General features: G+C 38.8%; 1 protein-coding gene and 1 pseudogene across 2 annotated transcripts in view; both read left to right on the top strand.

Moving 5' to 3' along the window:
• Positions 1-21,244, top strand: part of CFAP58 (cilia and flagella associated protein 58) — a 110,796-nt gene that overhangs the window by 69,366 nt on the left and 20,186 nt on the right. The gene's annotated exons all lie outside the window — the stretch shown is intronic.
• On the top strand, positions 13,353-14,640 carry LOC307175102 (pre-mRNA-splicing regulator WTAP-like; annotated as a pseudogene). The gene has a single exon. The product of its transcript is annotated as a pre-mRNA-splicing regulator WTAP-like (transcript).

Genomic DNA, 21,244 nt, shown 5'->3' with positions numbered 1-21,244 from the left:
GTGTGTGTGTGTGTGTGTGTGTGTGTGTGTGTGTGTCTGTGTGTGTGTGTGTCTGTGTCTGTGTGTATACACACCACATCTTTATCCATTCATCTGTCGATGGACATTTAGGTTGCTTCCATGTCCTGGCTGTTGGAATTTACTTTTAAATAGACGAGTAAACAATGAGTGGATTGGTTTCAACCCTTGTCCTTGTTGACCTCAACCATATTTGATACTGTCAAACACATTCTACACTTTCTTCTGCCTTTATCTCAGGGCTCACAAGCTTGCTGATTCTCCTCCCTTGCTGACTGTCCCTTCTCTCTTCTTTCTTGGCTCTTTTTCTTCTTTTCTTCTTCCCTAAATGGTAACCAATCTCCAAGGCATATCTTTGAATATTGCTTTTACTGCTTTCTCCCTTGAGGATCTTGTTCTTTATTAAGGCTTCAATTTTCACCTTTATGTAGATACAGTCCTAGTGGCTAATCTACACTCTCCTGTATTTGGATTCATATTTCTTAATACTTGTTGGTCAAAAGGATGTCCTATTGACTCACCCCTTAAAATTGAACTCGCCATCTTCCTGAAGCCAGCTCTGTCCTTGGCTTGTGTGTGCACGTTGATGGTGTGGCGGCTTTTCCAGGTACCAAGAGGCTTCAAATACCAGAGTCATGTCTGACTCCTCCATCCTCTTCCCACCATGTCAGTTGCTGAGTCATGTAAATTCCATCTCCACATGCTCTTGCATCTGTTTCTAACCTTATATTTTTGCTCCCAGCCACTATCTTGATTTAGGTTCTCATTTCTACTATCTTAGACCTGTGTTCTTCAAAGTGGAGCACTTAAGACAATCCACTGAGTGTTGGAAGAAAATATTAGGATTTATACATACATACATGCATACATATATATATATATATATATATATAAATCTCAGTCTTTAAAATGTTCTATTTTATATATATTCAATATCTTGTAAATAATTTATTAGAGTAGTACATATATACAATATATAAGAATATATTAATATTATTACTACAGTAATAATATATTATCCACCAAGAAACCCTCATTGGTTTCTACTGCCTGTTATGTTGAAAACAAATTCATCCGCCTGTTACTCAAGACACATGCAATCCTCCTTTCTAGTCTAGGAAGTCTGCAGTCTTCTGTGTTCTCACTCCTTACCTTTATATCTTTGTTTGTATTTTTCTCTTCTTTTACTCTCCACTTGCTGTAAGAAGTAGTACATGTGTTACATAAGAGCAAAATGGATATATCTCAGTCTTTGAAATGTTCTATTTAATATAGGTTCAGATCTTGGTTCTTCCACTTTCTAGTTGTTTCATTTGGCTAAGGCACTGACACTTCAGAGCTGCGACATCCTCTGGAAAACTGGAATAATAACCATCAGTTCTCAGGTTTGTTGTGATGAGTTATTGAAATAACACATGTGTTGAGCTTAGCATCATGCCTGGCACATCCATAATACCTGTTCTATAAATGAGAGCTGCTGCTACTGCTTCTGATACTCTTTTTCAAGTTTTCTTTTGTCCAGTTATCCCAAATTGTGAGATTGTGCAGGAAAGTGTATGTTGTCATAATATAAATATGTTCAATAATGAGCTTGACATTTATATGACTATTACTACTCAGACCTCCTAACCAGCATCATGTAACTGACTCCTGTCCATCTTGACAATGTTGGTCTCATTTTTCAGTAGGATTGTCCAATGTTATTAATACCCAACAGGAAGTGCAAATACAATGCAAAGCAGTTGTAAAGTGAAAATGCAAACTTTGCAAAAGATGTCAGGTCTCATGAAGTCAACACAAGTGATATTAGAAAAATGATGGAATCATATACAAAGGCAATGACAAATCAGCATCCGGTGGAAAAAGAGAAAATTGAACAAGTAAAGTATAGGTACCTCAAAAAAGAATGTTTTAAATATCAAAGGATTAAGAGGGAATTTGGGAGAAATTGATGAGGGCTCTGAATATTTCTGCTGAAGGAAGTCTTTTAAAAATAATTGGTCTGAGTACTTAACTAAGATACAAAAAGCATTAACCATGAAAGGAATTATGGGTAAATCTTACTACATTAAAATTAAGAATGCTCCTCAAAAAAAGTCAAAGAAAGCAAGTCACAAACTTTATATAGCTTTATCTATCAGAATATATAAAGAATTTCAAGTCAACAAGAAAAAGACAACTCAGTAGAAAAACAGGAAAATGATGTATGTGAATAGGCATTTCTCAGAAGAGGAAACATGAATGATGAATGAACTTGAAAAAAAATGTTCAGCCTTATTTTATAAGCAGAGAAATGAAATATACAACCTCACAGAGGCACAATTTTGCAGTTTCTAGAGGGATGAAAGTTGTTTGTTTATCTATTGCTCTGTTATAAATTACCACCAATTTCACGGCTTAACACAATATATATTATTTTGTAATTTCAGTGAATCAGGAGTATGGGTATGGCTTAGCTGGGTCCTCTGCTGAGGAATGCCTGACAACACCAAGTAATGGCAAAGATGCAGATCAGTTTTTATACAACACTTTGGAAAATAATTTTACATTGTCTTACAAAGTTGAACATCCATGTATCTTTAAGATGCAGCAATTCCACTTTTAGGTCTACGTGCTGGGAAGACTTGTACTTGTGAGCTAGGGAACATGCACGAGAATGTTCATAGCAACATTGCTGGTAAAAACAAAGCCCTAGAAACAATCCAAATGCCCGCCAACCGGAGAATGAGTAAACTGTAGAATTCTCATCCAATAGAATATCAAGTGAACTACATGAGCAGAAACATAAAATGACATCAGTAAATCTAGAATCATCATGGTGAATAAAACAAGCAAGTCAAAGAAAAGTAGGTACACTTGGATATATTTTTATAAAGCTCAAAGCAAAGCAAAATTAAATAATAGGTATATGATAAAACTATATGAAAAAATCTAGGGAATGATGATAATGGGATTCAGAATGGTGCTTACCTTGGCTAATGGTGACAGTTGTGTAGGCACAGGGATGGGACAGAGAAAGGGGTATACAGATTTAGGTATTGATAATGTTCTATTTCATAAGTTGGGGGATGGATTAATCACAAGCATTCATTTTGTTATTATGCTTTGTAGTTGTATATGGTATAGATATTCTTTTGTGTGGTTGTTAAATAATAAAAATTTAAGAAAATGGTGTATTGCAAAAGTCAGATATATGAAGTCAAATTGTACTATAAAATAATGTTAGTTGTGTTAAAAAACCAATTATTTAAATTGATTTTTTGTTCTAGTAAGTAGTATATTATTACAATTAAAATATAAAAATTTAAGTAGGACAAGATAACCTTTTTATGAGTTTTAGATAAGTTTTTCAAGGAAAAAAATCTCATTCAAACTTTTTTCCTTATTATTTACTATGAAAAATGATCACATTTCAAGTGGATTGACTTCAAGTGGCTTTAGCTATTAAATTTGTCCTTTGATAGTGAGGCCCTTTTCTAATTCATGAATACAAATATTATTGCTGCTACTAATACTCCCATGAAGTTCTAAATGAACTGTTTCCCTCTCTATGGCCCACCAATGGCTCTCATCTCTACCTCTGAACCTACTCACACACTGCACACCACTCCTACCACCTCTCTGTGGACCTGGCGTTACTCTGTCTTGCTCTATGACTTATTATTTGTTTTTCCTCAACTGAATAGTAAGCTCCTTGAAGTTTTTTACCTTACTTGTCTTTGTATGTATGAAACTGGGACAATCACATGCATGGTATTGGTACTAAATAAAAACTTAGTTGACTTGCAGTTTTCTAGACCTGTTTCATTACAAGCTTAAACTCAACACTATCATTATTTAACATGTGCAAATTCTTCATATACATTAAGTTGCTAGATAAGGTACAAAGGTAAAACAAGCCAACAGTCATGGTAATGAAGTTCAGGCTCCTCTAGACAATTATATACTTTGTACAGGACTTCATAAACATATACTTGCATTTGGAAGTAAAATCCCTTGTGAAAAGATCTCTCAAGAAAGTTTGTGTTAAAAAAAGAAGAAAAAAGAAAGTTTGTGTTGCTTATATCAGAAAGCGCCAGAAGTATTTTCTATTGTCACAAAAATGGTGAAGGTTAGTGCATGCAGATTTCTCGTATGCCTCATAAAACACTTAATCATCTACATCTGAAGCCTAGAACCACGGTGTAACCAAGTAGTTCCATGCTCATAAGGAAGTCAGCCGTATAATTCTGTTTTATCCCCAAATCCAGCGTCTCCCATCCTCTCCAGGGGCCTTTACTACTTCATGACATCATAAACAAGATAGGTCCAGAGTTCAGTCTAGCTGACATTTTTGTTATAAAGCTAATAAACAAGAAAGCTGCAAGGTATCAGCTGTTATTTTTTCCTTTTCTAAAGCTAGATAGAAATGTAATATGTTTACACAGTTTCTAATTTATTTTCCTACTAATGAAAACAGGCATTCTTAGATAAGTTAGGCAATGTTCTGGAGTCGCCTTTATAGAGAGAGGGAAGCAATTTTGTTTAAACATTTAAATCTTAGTCTTTTGTCTTTATCTATTGTTAAGAATTGTGGATGGGGGTGGGAGGATAGAAAAAGACTAAAACCAAGCAAAGAGGCAAAAGTGTATTACATTTATTTTTAATTATGGAAAAGAGTTATGTGTGCAATTAGAATTTCTGTGTTTAAGGAGGCTGTTGAAAAAGCCAGCATATTATTTAGTTGAGGACTATAGTTTAAGAGTTACGCTTGCATTTTCATACTTACATGTATCAGTATGTATGTGCACATACAAGTAGAGTTTTCAGAGCCAATTAAGTGAATACATTTGAATTAAAAAAGGCGTTTGAAACAACCTGAACTATCAGAAAACCACTATAAACATATAACTAAAAGATCAAGTGACTTCCTCAGTTATAAACAGTATACACAATGAAAAAGTTTAGCTCAAATCTGTGAAACTTATAGTACTGGCTCACTGGGGTGAATTATATACAAGCTCTGTTAACAGGAAGATTGTACCCAATGGTCTAATTCAAGTAAAAGTTCAACATAAATATATCTTACCTCTATTGATGTGTCCTACTAAAGTATGATGGGCATAGTTTGCTGACAACATAATTGCAAGCAACAAAATTACTGAGCACCTAGGATGAGTAGAGAACAATAGTAGCTGCAAGGGAGCTATGGAATGATCCATTGTGGTTCTGACCTTAAAGGCTCATAATTCAATTGGAGAGAAAGAATGGACTCATAAAGATTAAATACTGAAGTAACACAAATGGCATCTGTTGACATTTTGGAAATGAGATTTTCTGTATATCCTGTGAAGTAGGCTTTCTCAGAAGTAGTGGTTATGGGATTTAAAAAAAATCAACTTCATCTTGAACCCATTAGGTGAGCAAGAGTGAAGGCAAGACTGTGTCTCTCTCCTTAGATTGTGTGATATCCAAGCATCTGAGTGGGTGACTTTCACCCTGGCGGGTGTAGATAAGTGTGTGTATTTAGATCAGGAGGAAAGCTGCCTGTTTCACATGAGGTAGTTAGCCCACAGGGTGAGGTAATTATTCCTAATGCTCGTGCAAGCAAATTGATGCATCCAGGGTGAGCAGAATCAATGCATTGTCATTTGCCAAGCTCAGATTCAGATGAAAACAGAATAAATTAGTTCCTCTTAGTCAGTTATTGCCTCAGGTAGGTGAGCTGAGGAAGAAGAGTGTTAGGGTGCCCATTGAATGTGAACTACCTTCTGTTTTCAGCTGAAGAGGCAAATCAGAAGACACAGAATAGAAACAGACAGTGAATATAAAATTGTAGCTCAGTGGGGAAAGGAGTTCTGTGAACAACTCAATTTCTTCCTCTGAATTGTACCCAGAATAACACTGACTCTTATTTGCATAGACTGTTCAGAATGTAGACTTTTAATTTACTGTCAGATTAAATACAAATACCTAAAGTCTGAGTGGTTCCATATCTGGAGCTTCCAATATGGGGTTACAGACTGTTACCATGTAATGACAGCATTATTTGAAGCTAATACTGTAATTAATTTTTTACCAATGTACTCAGCCAGTATTGACAATGAGCCGTGCTGTTATCCAGCATAACTTGGCAGAGTCTCTTGCAGCAAAAGAATCCATAACCATGTCTGACGGTCTGTCCAACTGAGAGACTGGGCTGTCTAGGAAGAGAACGTCATTTCAAGGATGGACGTAGTACGGTTAATGCTATGCTCAGCCAAAGAGAGGGCTAGTCTTTTGGTGTTAACAGCCCAGTACAGCTGTTCATAAAATAATTTAAAGAGTGAGGCATGCTACAAAGTAATATCGATGTGCATTATGCACAAGCTCTGAATAAATAAAGAAGTGCCGACCTGAAGATGCTATCTTTTGTTGGTGGGGAAATAATAAACTATTTGTGATTTTCTTATGATATTTCATTGACATATGGTTCTTCTAACCCAGTGACAAATTAATTGACTTGGTTTAAAAAGAAATGGATGCAGCTTAGTGAAGAAGGACACCATATGTATTACAAGGCAGCTGGTTCTGCCACCGCTGGCTTATGAAGACGATATACGTCGGACAGCTAACGAGTCTCTGTTGCATTAGATTCTCTTTATAATAGAATTGCATGCTTTGTCTCTAAATGGGGTTATTATACACACCATTGCACAATGTTTGAAGAGCTTAGTTGGCCCTTGTAGAGGGTTAGGAGAGAAATAAATTGGAAAACAATCGTACTTAAGACCTTCAATCCGTCAAACACTCCATGTTTATCTAAATTACTAGCACAGTCTCCCCAAATACAAATCTGTGTGATACACACGGGTAGAATGTTAATGCTGACCAGCTTTCACTTTGCTTTTATCAAAAGCTGGTTTTTTTATTGTAAGCATAGACCCAAGTTCACGCATGTTGAAGCCTGCCAGTGCATTTCAACCAGAACCCTCCATTTCCTCTCCCACTGTCTTCGTCCCTGAAGTTTCATTTGGTATTCTTTCCATCCACCATGAATGCACATGCATCACTTCTCCTGGGTTATTTCACCCTAAGAACTTTTTGACTTTGAATACTCAGGCAGTTTTCATGGTTATTCACTCAGTTTCTTCATTTTCCCCTCCACACTTGTGGGCCCTGACTGTTCACTCAGTTATTCTTTAGAATAAATCCATTTCAATTCATTTTACAGCCTTGATAAAACTCCAGGAAGTTACAGAAGAAGACAGGATAAGTGGCAACATTGTCCACGCTGTCTGTATATGGAGATCGCACGTCCTGTTAGAGGACACAGCAAGGCTCATTCAGATGGGGTGGGTCAGCAGAAGTGGGAGCTGAGTTGGGCTCTTACCTCTGATACCCTCTCACCTGGCTTTCAACCTGACTCCATTCTTCTATTGATGTTATCGTGTAGCCTTTAGGAATTATGTAGCTCAATTTGATCCAGATTCTTTAGGGTTGTAACACATCTTCAAGCCGCAGAGGAGGTGTTGCATGGGAAAAGTGATCCTTGAGTATATCATGACAAGGTTTTTGGCTTGTCGAAGAATTGGACGCATCACTCATTCCTGTTGACCTTGGGATTCTTATCTGTGAGATGAGGTAAAGAGATTTGCTTCTTCCAGTCTTTTCTGTGACTCTTTCCTCCCTCCCTACCAGGAGCAATTGAAAAGAATTATGCCTGTGAAACATTGAATGGTTCTCGGAGAAAAATGGCCTTTTCAGTTTAAGACATTATCGTATCCCAAACCAGATGCTTCCTCCTCATCATTGGGAGATTCTTTACTTTTCGAGTCGACTCGTACTCTGGGTATAGAGAAAGATGAGATGACAGAAATGGACAAAACAGTTTCATGGGCTTCCCCACATATTTATTACCCTCTCCAAATTGAATCTTGAAGCCTTGTCAGAAGTGTTATTTTTCCAACAGAGCAGGCATTAAGTGGCTAGAGAAAATAAACTCACTTCCTGATATCTTTCTCATTGCTTGCTACATCCATTTACTGGGAACATTATATTGTAAGGTGTGACAGGAGGTGTTGTACAGCAAAGGAGAATCACCACTTTGGAATTCTATTTGTCCAAGTTTTCTTCTTTTGCATGGACTTTTGGGTTTCCGTGTCATTTCTGGAATTATTTCTTAAATGGTGAGTATTATTATTATTATTTAACATCTTTATTGGAGTACAATTGCTTGACAATGGTGTGTTAGTTTCTGCTGTATAACAAAGTGAATCAGCTATATGTATACATATATCCCCATATCCCCTCTCTCTTGTGTCTCCCTCCCACCCTCCCTATCCCACCCCTCTAGGTGGTCACAAAGAACCGAGTTGATCTCCCTGTGCTATGCGGGTGCTTCCCACTAGCTATCTATTTTACATTTGGTGGTGTATATATGTCCATTCCACTCTCTCACTTCGTCCCAGCTTACCCGTCCCCCTTCCCATGTCCTCAAATCCATTCTCTATGTCTGTGTCTTTATTCCTGACCTGCCCCTATGTTCTTCAGAACCTTTTTTTTTTTTTTTAGATTCCATATTTATGTGTTAGCATACAGTATTTGTTTTTCTCTTTCTGACTTACTTCACTCAGTATGGCAGACTCTAGGTCCATCCACCTCACTACAAATAACTCAATTTCGTTTCTTTTTATGGCTGAGTAATATTCCATTGTATATATGTGCCACATCTTCTTTATCCATTCATCTGTCGATGGACACTTAGGTTGCTTCCATGTTCTGGCTGTTGTAAATAGAGCTGCAATGAATATTGTGGTACATGACTCTTTTTGAATTATGGTTTTCTCAGGATATATGCCCAGTAGTGGGATTGCTGTGTCGTATGTTAGTTCTATTTTTAGTTTTTTAAGGAGCTTCCATACTGTTCTCCATAGTGGCTGTATCAATTTACATTCCCACCAACAGTGTAGGAGGGTGCCCTTTTCTCTACACCCTCTCCAGCATTTGTTGTCTGTATATTTTCTGATGATGCCCATTCTAACTGGTGTGAGTTGATGCCTCATTGTAGTTTTGATTTGCATTTCCCTATTAATTAGTGATGCCGAGCAGCTTTTCATATGCTTCTTGGCCATATGTATGTCTTCTCTGGAGAAACCTCTATTTAGGTCTTCTGCCCAGTTTTTGATTGGGTTGTTTGTTTTTTAAATATTGAGCTGCATGAGCTGTTTATATATTTTGGCGGTTAATCCTTTGTCCATTGATTCATTTGCAAATATTTTCTCCCATTCTGAGGGTTGTCTTTTCATCTTGTTTGTAGTTTCCTTTGCTTTGCAAAAGCTTTTAAGTTTCATTAGGTCCCATTTGTTTATTTTTGTTTTTATTTCCATTTCTCTAGGAGGTGGATCAGAAAAGATCTTGCTGTGATTTATGTCAAAGAGTGTTATTCCTATGTTTTCCCCTAAGAGTTTCATAGTGTCAGGTCTTACATTTAGGTCTCTAATCCATTTTGAGTTTATTTTGGTGTATAGTGTTAGGGAGTGTTCTAATTTCATTCCTTTACATATAGCTGTCCAGTTTTCCCAGCACTACTTATTGAAGAGACTGTCTTTTCTCCATTGTATATCCTTGCCTCCTTTGTCATAGATTAGTTGACCATAGGTGCATGGGTTTATCTCTGGGCTTTCTATCCTGTTGCTTTGATCTATGTTTCTGTTTCTGTGCCAGTACCATATTGTCTTGATTACTGTAGCTTTGTAGTATAGTCTGAAGTCATGGAGTCTGATTCCTCCAGCTCCGTTTTTTTTCCCTCAAGGCTGCTTTGGCTATTTGGGGTCTTTTGTGTCTCCATACAAATTTTAAGATTTTTTTGTTCTAGTTCCATAAAAAATGCCATTGGTAATTTGATAGGTATTGCATTGAATCTGTAGATTGCTTTGGGTAGTACAGTCATTTTCACAATATTGATTCTTCCAATCCAAGAACATGGTATATCTCTTCATCTGTTGGTATCATCTTTAATTTCTTTTATCAGTGTCTTATAGTTTTCTGCATACAGGTCTTTTGTCTCCTTAGGTAGGTTTATTCCTAGGTATTTTATTCTTTTTGTAGCAGTGGTAAATGGGAGTGTTTGCTTAATTTCTCTTTCAGATTTTTCATCATTAGTGTATAGGAATGCAAGAGATTTCTGTGCATTAATTTTGTCTCCTGCAACTTTACCAAATTCTTTGGTTAGCTCTAGTAGTTTTCTGGTGGCATCTTTAGGATTCTATATGTATAGTATCATGTCATCTGCAAACAGTGACAGTTTTACTTCTTCTTTTCCAATTTATGTTCCTTTTATTTCTTTTTCTTTTCTGATTGCTGTGGCTAAGACTTCCAAGACTATGTTGAATAATAGTGGTGAGAGTGGACAACCTTGTCTTTTCACCATTGAGAATGATGTTTGCTGTGGGCTTGTTGTATATGGCGTCTATTATGTTGAGGTAGTTTCCCTCTATGCCCACTTCCTGCAGAGTTTTTATCATAAATCATTGTTAAATTTTGTCCAAAGATTTTTCTGTATCTATTGAGATGATCATATGGTTTATATTCTTCAATTTGTTAATATGGTGTATCACATTGATCAATTTGCACATATCGAAGAATCCTTGCATCCCTGGGATAAACCCCACTTGATCATGGTGTATGATCCTTTTAATGTGTTGTTGGATTCTCTTTGCTAGTATTTTGTTGAGGATTTTTGCATCTATGTTAATAAGTGATATTGGCCTGTAGTTTTCTTTCTTTATGACATCTTGTCTGGTTTTGGTATCAGGGTGATGGTGGCCTTGTAGAATGAGATTGGGAGTGTTCTCCCCTCTGCTATATTTTGGAAGAGTTTGAGAAGGATAGGTGTTAACTCTGTAAAGCCATCTGTTCCTGGGCTTTTGTTTGTTGGAAGATTTTTAATCACAGTTTCATTTTCAGTGATTGGGATTGGTCTGTTTATATTTTCTATTTCTTCCTAGTTCAGTTTTGGAAGGTTGTGCTTTTCTAAGCATTTGTCCGTTTCTTCCAGGTTGTCCATTTTATTGGAATATAGCTGCTTGTAGTAATCTCTCATGATCCGTTGTATTTCTGCAGTGTCAGTTGTTACTTCTCTTTTTTCATTTCTAATTTTGTTGATTTGAGTCTTCTCCCTTTTTTTCTTGATGAGTCTGTCTAATGGTTTATCAATTTTGTGTATTTTCTCAAAAACCAGCTTTTAGTTTTATTGATCTTTGCTATCATTTCCTACAGTTCTTTTTCATTTATTTCTGATCTGATCTATATGATTTCTTTCCTTCTGCTAACTTTGGGTTTTTTTTGTTGTTGTTCTTCCTCTTTCCCTAATTACTTTTGTTGTAACGTTAGATTGTTTATTTGAGATTTTTCTTTTTTCTTGAGGTAGGCTTGTATTGCTATAAACTTCCCTCTTAGAATTGCTTTTGCTGCATCCTGTAGGTTTTGGGTCGTCGTGTTTGTTTTCATTGTCATTTGTTTCTAGCTATTTTTTGATTTCCTCTTTGATGTCTTCATTGATCTCTTGGTTATTTAGTGGTGTATTGTGTAGCCTCCCTGGGTTTGTATTTTTTACAGATTGTTTTCCTGTAATTGATATCTAGTCTTATAGCTTTGTGGTCGGAAAAGATACTTGATATGATTTCAATTTTCTTAAATTTACCAAGGCTTGATTTGTGACCCAAAATATGATCTATCCTGGAGAATGTTCCATGAGCACTTGAGAAGAAAGTGTATTCTGTTGTTTTTGGATGGAATGTCCTATAAATATCAGTTAAGTCCATCTTGTTTAATGTATCATTTAAAGCTTGTGTTTCCTTATTTATTTTCATTTTGGATGATCTGTCCATCGGTGAAAGTGGGGTGTTATAGTCCCCTACTATTATCATGTTGCTGTCGATTTCCACTTTTATGGCTGTTAGCATTTGGCTTATGTATTGAGGTGCTCCTATGTTGGGTGCATAAATATTTACAATTGTTATATCTTCTTCTTGGATTGATCCCTTGATCATTCTGTACTGTCCTTCTTTGTCTATTGTAATAGTCTTTATTTTAAAGTCTATTTTGTCTGATATGAAAATTGCTACTCCACCTTTCTTTTGGTTTCCATTGGCGTGGAATATCTGTTTCCATCCCCTCACTTTCAGTCTGTATGTGTCCCTAGGTCTGAAGTGCGTCTCTTGTAGACAGCATATATATGGGTCTTGTTTTTGTATCTATTCAGCCAGTGTATGTCTTTTGGTTGGAGCATTTAATTCATTTACATTTAAGGTAATTATCTATATGTATGTTCCTATGACCATTTTCTTAATTGTTTTGGGTTTGTTATTTTAGGTCTTTTCCTTCTCTTGTGTTTCCTGCCTAGAGAAGTTCCTTTAGCATTTGTTGTAGAGCTTGTTTGGTGGTGCTGAATTCTCTTAGCTTTTGCTTGTCTGTAAAGGTTTTAATTTCTCCATCGAATCTGAATGAGATCCTTTTGGGTAGAGTAATCTTGGTTGTAGGTTTTTCCCTTTCATCACTTTAAATGTCCTGCCACTCCCTTCTGGCTTGTAGAGTTTCTGCTGAAAGGTTAGCTGTTAACCTTATGGGGATTCCCTTGTATATTATTTGTTGCTTTTACCTTGCTACTTTTAATATTTTTTCTTTGTATTTAGTTTTTGATAGTTTGATTAATATGTGTCATGGCGTGTATCTCGTTGGATTTATCCTGTATGGGACTCTCTGCGCTTCCTGGACTTGAGTGACTACTTCCTTTCCCATAATAGGGAAATTTTCAACTATAATCTCTTCATATATTTTCTCAGTCCCTTTCTTTTTCTCTTCTTCTTCTGGGACCCCTGTAATTCAAATGTTGGTGCATTTAATGTTGTCCCAGCTGTCTCTGAGACTGTCCTCAATTCTTTTCATTCTTTTTTCTTTATTCTGCTCTGAGGTAGTTATTTCCAGTATTTTATCTTCCAGGTCACTTATCCATTCTTCTGCCTCAGTTATTCTGCTATAGATTCCTTCTAGAGAATTTTTAATTTCATGTACTTTGTTGTTCATCATTGTTTACTCTTTAGTTCTTCTAGGTCCTTGTTAAATGTTTCTTGTATTTTCTCCATTCTATTTCCAAGATTTTGGATCATCTTTACTATCATTACTCTACATTCTTTTTCGGGGAGACTGCCTATTTCCTCTTCATTTGTTTGGTCTGGTGAGTTTTTACCTTGCTCCTTCATGTGCTATGTATTTCTCTGTCTTCTCATTTTGCTTAACTTACTGTGTTTGTGGTCTCCTTTTCTCAGGCTGCAGGTCCCTAGTTCCTGTTATACTTGGTGTCTGCCCCCAGTGGGTAAGTTTGGTTCAGTGAATTGTGTAGGCTTCCTGGTGGAGGGGGACTGGTGCCTGTGTTCTGGTTGATGAGGCTGGATCTTGTCTTTCTGGTGGGCAAGACTGTGTCCGGTTGTGTATTTTGGCGTTTCTGTGAACTTATTATGATTTTAGGCAGCCTGTCTGGTAACGGGTGGGGTTGTGTTCCTGTCTTGCTAGTTTAGCATGGAGTGTCAAGCACTGGAGCTTGCTGGTCATTGAGTGGAGCTGGGTCTTAGCATTGAGATGGAAATCTCTAAGAGAGCTCTTGACTGTAATTATGAGGGACCGGGAGGTCTCTGGTGGACCAATGTCCTGAACTCAGCTCTCCCACCTCAGAGGCTCAGGCCTGACATCAGCTGGAGCACCAAGACCCTGTCAGCTACATGGCTCAGAAGAAAAGGGAGAAAAGAAAAGAAAGAAAGAAAGAAAAAAGTAAAATAAAGTTATTAAAAAATATATATATATATTATGAAAATAAAAAAGTAATAAAAAGAAGAGAGCAACCAAACCAATAAACACATCTACCAATGATAACAAGCGCTAAAAACTATACTAAAAAAAAAAAATGGGACAGCGAGACCTGCAAATAAAGGGGAGAGCCGGGGCTGTGGCGGGAGGAGGAGTGTGGGGGCCGGCGGCAGCAGGGTTGGGCAGCCTGGGCAGCGAGCGGGTAGCACGGGGTCAGCCTATGTGACTGGGCGGCGCTGGCGCGGCCTCCGTCAGGAGAGGATTCAAGATGACCAACGAGGAACCTCTTCCTAAAAAGGTTCGACTGAGTGAAACAGACTTCAAAGTTATGGCACGAGATGAATTAATTCTCATGTGGAAACAATATGAAGCATATGTACAAGCTTTGGAGGGCAAGTACACAGATCTTAACTCTAATGATGTAACTGGCTAAGGGAATCTGAAGAAAAACTAAAGCAACAACAGCAAGAGTCTGCACGCAGGGAAAACATTCTTGTAATGCGACTAGCAACCAAGGAGCAAGAGATGCAGGAGTGTACTACTCAAATCCAGTACCTCAAGCAAGTCCAGCAGCCTAGCGTTGCCCAACTGAGATCAACAATGGTAGACCCAGCGATCAACTTGTTTTACCTAAAAATGAAAGGTGAACTGGAACAGACTAAAGACAAACTGGAACAAGCCCAAAATGAACTGAGTGCCTGGAAGTTTACGCCTGATAGGTAAACAAATCATACTCCCCAGTCAAGACTTCCCTGACAGTCCCACTACGAGAAAGCTGTGGTGGGACAGCCAAGTACTCGTTTCCACACCAAGACTCAGATTTTTTGAGCCAAAAAGCCACATTCTTATACTACCCAGCTTGTAATGGTTAATGTAAAACTTACCAGATGAACCTTGTGTTTCAGCTTTTTTCTCTTCCCCCTCCCCTTGCTTCAGAGGCCTGATGGCGTCGGACTATTCCGAAGAAGTGGCCACCTCCGAAAAATTCCCCTTCTAGAACATGTAGACACTTGAGAAGTGTTTCTGTTTGAAGAAAATAAAGGGAGAAACAGAAGTCTTAAGTCTGTGGCACACTGTGTCTTCAGACAGTTTGGAGGAATGAAAACCTACAGATTTAAAATCATGGATTGAACATGTAAAATTCCAGTAAATGTAAAGATGGAATATGCATCGCTCTTAACCTTGAGCATAGTGACTTAGAGACACTGTATATCAGTTTTGCCAATAAGACTGTGGACTTCGTGATTGTTGTTGAACTTCTGGGTCAAACTCAAATGAGGTGAATTTTGCCTTTAAAGGGTTTATTTGCTAAGAACCAACTTAATAGTCATGAGAGAATCAAATAATAGATGTCAGTACAAGTAGTTCATATATTTAACCATTTAGTTTGGGGCTCCATATTACTTGATTGAGCCTTAAATCAATGTGGTTTTACTCAATGGTTTGTTCTTTGAATGGTTGCTAATACTGTAGATAATCTTATTGAGGACTGTACAAATAATGAAGGTGTGGTATCAAACTTCAGGTCTAAACTGTTTGAAGCATTATAAACATTCATTTCACAACTAGATTGTATAAGGTTATTAGCTGTGATGAGACTCACTGCGTTATTTTTTTCAGTAGTGAAATTTATTAAATCCCCATTCCATTCAACAGGCACATGTTGAAAGAGCATTGTCGTTGGTGTTAATGGGGGAATGTGTTCCTTCATTGTATTTGGGCCTTTTGTATTGCACTCTTGATATTAAATTAAATGTGCCTTGAAAAAAAAAAATGGACAGACAGAACCCTAGGACAAATGGTAAAAACAAACGTATACAGACAAAATCAGAGAAAGAAACATACACACAATCACAAAATAAGAAAAAGGAAAAAGTATATATATATATAAGCATATTTTATGTATATATATAAAAAAGGAAGAGAGCAACCAAATCAGTAAACAAACCTACCAATGATAATCTCTAAGTACTAAACTAAGATAAACATAAAACTAGAAACAAATTAGACGCAGAAAGCAAACCCCAAGTCTACAGTTGCTCCCAAAGTCCACCACCTCAGTTTTGGGATGACTCGTTGTCTATTCAGGTATTCCACAGATGCAAAGTACATCAAGTTGATTGTGGATATTTAATCCGCTGCTCCTGAGGCTGCTGGGAGAGATTCCCCTTTCTCTTCCTTGTTTGCACAGCTCTTGGGGATTCAGCTTTGGCTTTGGCCCCTCCTCTGTGTAGGTCGCCCTCTGGCGTCTGTTCTTCACTCAGACAGGAGGGGGTTAAAGGAGCAGCTGCTTAGGGGGTTCTGGCTCACTCAGGCTGGGGGGAGGGAGGAGGTATGGTATGCAGGGCAAGCTTGTGGCGGCAGAGTCTGGCATGACGTTGCACCAGCCTGATATGCGCTGTGTGTTCTCCGGTGGAAGTTGCTCCTGGATCACGGGACCCTGGCAGTGGCGGGCTGCACAGGCTCCCAGGAGGGGAGGTGTGGATAGTGACCTGTGCTTGCACACAGGCTTGTTGGTGGCTGCAGCAGCCTTAGCATTTCGTGCCCGTCTCTGGCATCCACACTGATAGCTGTGGCTCACGCCCGTCTCTGTAGCTTGTTTAGGCGTGCTCTGAATCCCCTCTCCTTACGCACTCCGAAACAGTGGTCTCTTGCCTCTTCGGCAGTTCCAGACTTTTTCCCAGACTCCCTCCCAGCTAGCTGTGGTGCACTAGCCCCCTTCAGGTTGTGTTCACAGAGCCAACCCCAGTCCTCTCCCTGGGATCTGACCTCTGAAGCCCGAGCCTCAGCTCCCAGCCCCCACCCACCCCGGCGGGTGAACAGACAAGCCTCTCAGGCTGATGAGTGCTGGTCGGCACCGATGCTCTGTGTGGGAATCTCTCCGCTTTGCCCTCTGCTCCCCTGTTGTTGTGCTCTCCTCCATCACTCCATAGTTTTGCCCCACCCCCACCTCCGCTACCCCCCATCTCTGCCAGTGAAGGGGCTTCCTAGTGTGTGGAAACTTTTCCTCCTTCACAGCTCCCTCCCAGAGGTGCAGGTCCTGTCCCTATTCTTTTGTCTCTGTTTTTCCTGTTTTCTTTTTCCCTACCCAGGTACGTGGGGGAGTTTCTTGCCTTTTGGGAAGTCTGAGGTCTTCTGCCAGTGTTCAGTAGGTGTTCTGTAGGAGTTGTTCCACATGTAGATGTATTTTTGATGTATTTGTGGGGAGGAAGGTGATCTCCATGTCTTACTCCTCCGCCATCTTGAAGGTCCTCTCGTGAGTATTATCTTGATATTTGTTTCTCCAGAAGCTTATCCCATCTGACTAATTTTTAATTTGCATACACTCTTTTGAAAGTAGAGCCATGTTATTTGTTATAAATTTTCTGTAATTCGGCTAGGGAAAACTAAAACAAATGGTAACAATGACTGGTTAATGAATTTTCTTTTACCTATTTTTTAGATGACATTTATGTTCTCTGGCAAAAACATTATTTGATGACAATGGTAAGATTAGTTAGCTCTAGGTAAAAATTAGTTTCCAGTTGATTGGATGTTTATTTAATGAGAGGGCATTTACTTATATTTTTTTCCTTAAACATAATTAATTACCTTAAGGAAGTAAATGTAAAAGTACAGAGACAAATGAGTAGACACACTAGTCTTTTTTTGTTTTTTATTTTTATACATTTATTTTATTTATTTTTGACTGTGTTGGGTCTTTGCTGCACATGGGCTTTCTCTAGTTGTGGCAAGCGGGGGCTGCTCTTCATTGCAGCGCACGGGCTTCTCATTGCGGTGGCTTCTCTTGTTGCGGAGCACGGGCTCTAGGCACATGGGCTTCAGTAGTTGTGGCACACGGGCTCAGTAGTTGTGGCTCGTGGGCTCTAGAGTGCAGGCTCAGTAGTTGTGGCTCACAGGCTTAGTTGCTCCGCGGCATGTGGGATCTTCCCAGACCAGGGCTCAAACCCATGTCCCCTGCACTGGCAGGCAGATTCTTAACCACTGTGCCACCAGGGAAGCCCGACACGCTAGTCTTTATCAGTGCTTGTTCAGATGACTGCAGTTCAGAGAAATGGGAATCCAGAATTGAGATGCCTTAGAAATAAATCTTGGCTCATGTGTAGTATCTTTAGTTCAAGGATCTGAAAATATATTACAAGCAATTAAACTTCAGGGTAGAAATGGGAATTCTGTATTGCTTATTGGTTTAAATAAGTCATAGAATTATGATTTGCTTTGGGATCCTAGGAAGTCCTTTCTTTTAGTTCTACAAATTTGTATATCTTAGGTTTCCTGGATTTTTACCTACTCCCTCAAATCAGTTCCAGATCTCAGTTCTTCTCATGCCATGTTTCTTAAAAGACTCACTTCTTTTTTACTTCTGACTTATTCTTCAGTCTCTGTGACCTTTACCCCCACACGTTACTCCAGCCTTTCTGACCAAGGTTGCTTGGTCCTCACAGCCCACCCCAGAGGCTGTTTTCAGTCCTTCTCCTGTTTCTTCTCTTTAACCCCTTTGATGTCACTGATGATTCAAATCTTTCCTTCCTTTTTAAACGTCTGCCTTTTCTTGGTTTGGGGTAAATTATTCTCCCTCATTCTCTTTCTCTGGGTCTCTCATACTTACCTACCCCTTATATGCTAGTTTTCTCAAAAATCAGGTTGCCTTGGCCCTCCCTGTAAGCCATCCCAGTAGACAGATCCACTCCCATGGCTCTGGATGTGATCCACCTCTGGTTCCAACATGCTCCTCAATTCTCAAGTCTGAGACCTTGTTTTCAACTTCTCTTCTAGATAGTCCCACAGGGCCTCAAGCTTAACATTTCAGGAACCCACTGATCATCAGCAGAGAATGTAGTAACAGTTCCCTTCCCCTCTCCCTATATCCTCCCCTCTCCTAGCCTGTCTGCCTCCAATGCCAACACCTCCACCCCCTGAGGTGTCCACAGTAGCAACCTTGAAGTCCTCTGGGCTCCTGGTCCTTCCTTCCTCCCTTGTCTGGTCATTCACCAAATCTCCCTGATTCTGCGTCAGAAATGTCTTCACATCTACCTACTTTCCATTCTAGCGACCTTGGGTCCAGCTTTCTTCATCTTCTGCTTGTACTGGTCCCCTGAGCAGTCCCCTCATTCTGTTCTCTGCTTTCCTGCTGGAGTTATTCCTCTGAAGACAAACCCAGGCATGGCTCATCCTTGGCTCCCAGTTGCTTAAAGGATGTGGTCCCAAACCACATCGCATGTGCCAACCTACGCACCCAGCATTTTCTCTCCATGTACCTGCCTAGTGTATGTACCTGCTGAGCTGGACTCAACTCTCTCCTGTTCTCATCACTGAACCTTGGCCTAAAAAGCCCTTCTTTTCTCTCTCTGCTTGGGGAAAACTCCTACTCATTCTTTAAGGGACAGTTTAAGTGACATTTTTGTGAACTCTCCCCCAACTCCTCCAAACAGTTAGTCACTCCCTGCTTTTACTGGCCACAACACTTTGTAGAAATCTTCTGTCACCATCCTTGTCTCTCAGTCATGTGACATAAGTTTAGGAAGAGAGGGACTGTCTCTTCCTCATTTGTCTTATTATTTGTATCCAAATGCTAGCACATCCTGGGCCCTTGATCAGGGTTGGGATATCACAACTTTTTAAAGTTGAAATATGATTGATGTAGAATATTGTGTTAGTTTCAGGTGTGCTACATAGTGATTTGACATTTACATATATTATGAAATGATCACAACACTAAGTCTAGTAATCATCTGTCCCCACACAAAGTTATTACAATATTATTGACCATTTTCCTTATGCTGTATGTTATATCCCCATGGCTTATTTATCTTATAACTGGTGGTTCATACCTCTTAATCCCCTTCAGCTATTTCTTCCTCCCCCTACCCGCCTCCCCTCTGGCAAGCACCTATTTGTCCTTTGTATCTGAGTCTGTTTTATTTTGTTTTTTAGATTCTACATTTAAGTGAGATCATACAGTATTTGTCTTTCTCTATCTGGCTTATTTCACAAAGCATAATACCGTCTAGATCCATCCATGTTGTTGCATATTGCAAGATTTCAATTTTTTATGGCTGAGTAATATCACTTTGTATACATATACTACATATTCTTTATCCATCATCTATCAATGGCCACTTAGGTTGCTTCCATATCTTGGCTATTATAAATAATGCAGCAATGAACATTGGTGTGCATGTATCTTTTTGAATTAGTGTTTTTGTTTTCTTCAGGCAAAAACCCGTAAGTGAAATTCCTGGATCATATGGTAGTTCTATTTTTAATTTTTGGAGGAACCTCCACACTCTTTTCCAACTTACAAATTGGCCACACCAATTTACAGTCCCACTACAGTGCACAAGTACTCCCTTTTCTCCACAAACTCGCCAACACTTTTTATAGTCTTTTTTGATGCTAACCATTCTGATAGGTGTGAGGTGGTATCTCATTGTGGTTTTGATTTGCATTTCCCTAATGATTTGTTACGTTGAGCATCTTATCATAATGTCTGTTGGCCGTCTGTATGTCGTTTTTGGAAAAATGCCTATTCAGGTCCTCTGTCTGTTTTTTAATAGAGTTGTTTGGGGGTTTTTTTGATTTGTGTTGTATGAGTTCTTTGTATATTTTGGATATGAACCCCTTGCTGATTATATTGTTTGCAAATATCTTCTCCCATTGAGTAGGTTGCCTTTTCATTTTGTTGATAGTTTCCTTCCCTAAAAGCTTTTTAGTTTTATACATGTTCTATTTGTTTTTTTGTTTTGGTTTTGTAGCCCTTGTCTGAGGAAACAGATCCAAAAAGATATTGTAAAGACTGATGTCAAAGAGTTTACTGCCTATGTTTTCTTCTAGGAGTTTTTATGGCTTCAGGCCTTGCATTTAAGTCTTTAATCCATTTTAGTTTATTTTTGTATATGGTGTGATAAATTAGTTGGTTTTTTTTCAACTTTTTAAAAAAAATCATTTATTTTTAATTTATTTTTTATGTGGGTAAGCATACAATTTATTTTTTCTATGTTCTTATTTTTTAATATTTTAAGTTTATTTATTTTTGGCTGCATTGGGTCTTCGTTGCTGCGTGTGGGCTTTCTCTAGTTGTGGTGAGCAGTGGCTACTCTTCATTGCAGTGCATGGGCTTCTCATTGCAGTGGCCTCTCTTGTTGTGGAGCATGGGCTCTAGGTGCATGGGCTTCAGTAGTTGTGGCTCGTGGGCTATAGAGCGCAGGCTCAGTAGTTGCGGCACATGGGCTTAGTTGCTCCGCAGCATGTGGGACCCTCCTGGACCGGGGCTCAAACCTGTGTCCCCTGCGTTGGCAGACAGATTCTCAACCACTGCACCACCAGGGAAGTCCAATAAATGAGTTTAGTTTGATTCTTTTGCATGTGCCTGTCCAATTTTCCCCACACTATTTATTGAAGAGGC

Source organism: Stenella coeruleoalba (assembly GCF_951394435.1).
Source record: "Stenella coeruleoalba genome assembly, chromosome: 16".
Lineage (NCBI taxonomy): Eukaryota > Metazoa > Chordata > Mammalia > Artiodactyla > Delphinidae > Stenella > Stenella coeruleoalba.
The sequence above is the reverse complement of the archived record's forward strand: the minus strand, read 5'-3'. Positions and strand labels throughout refer to the sequence as shown.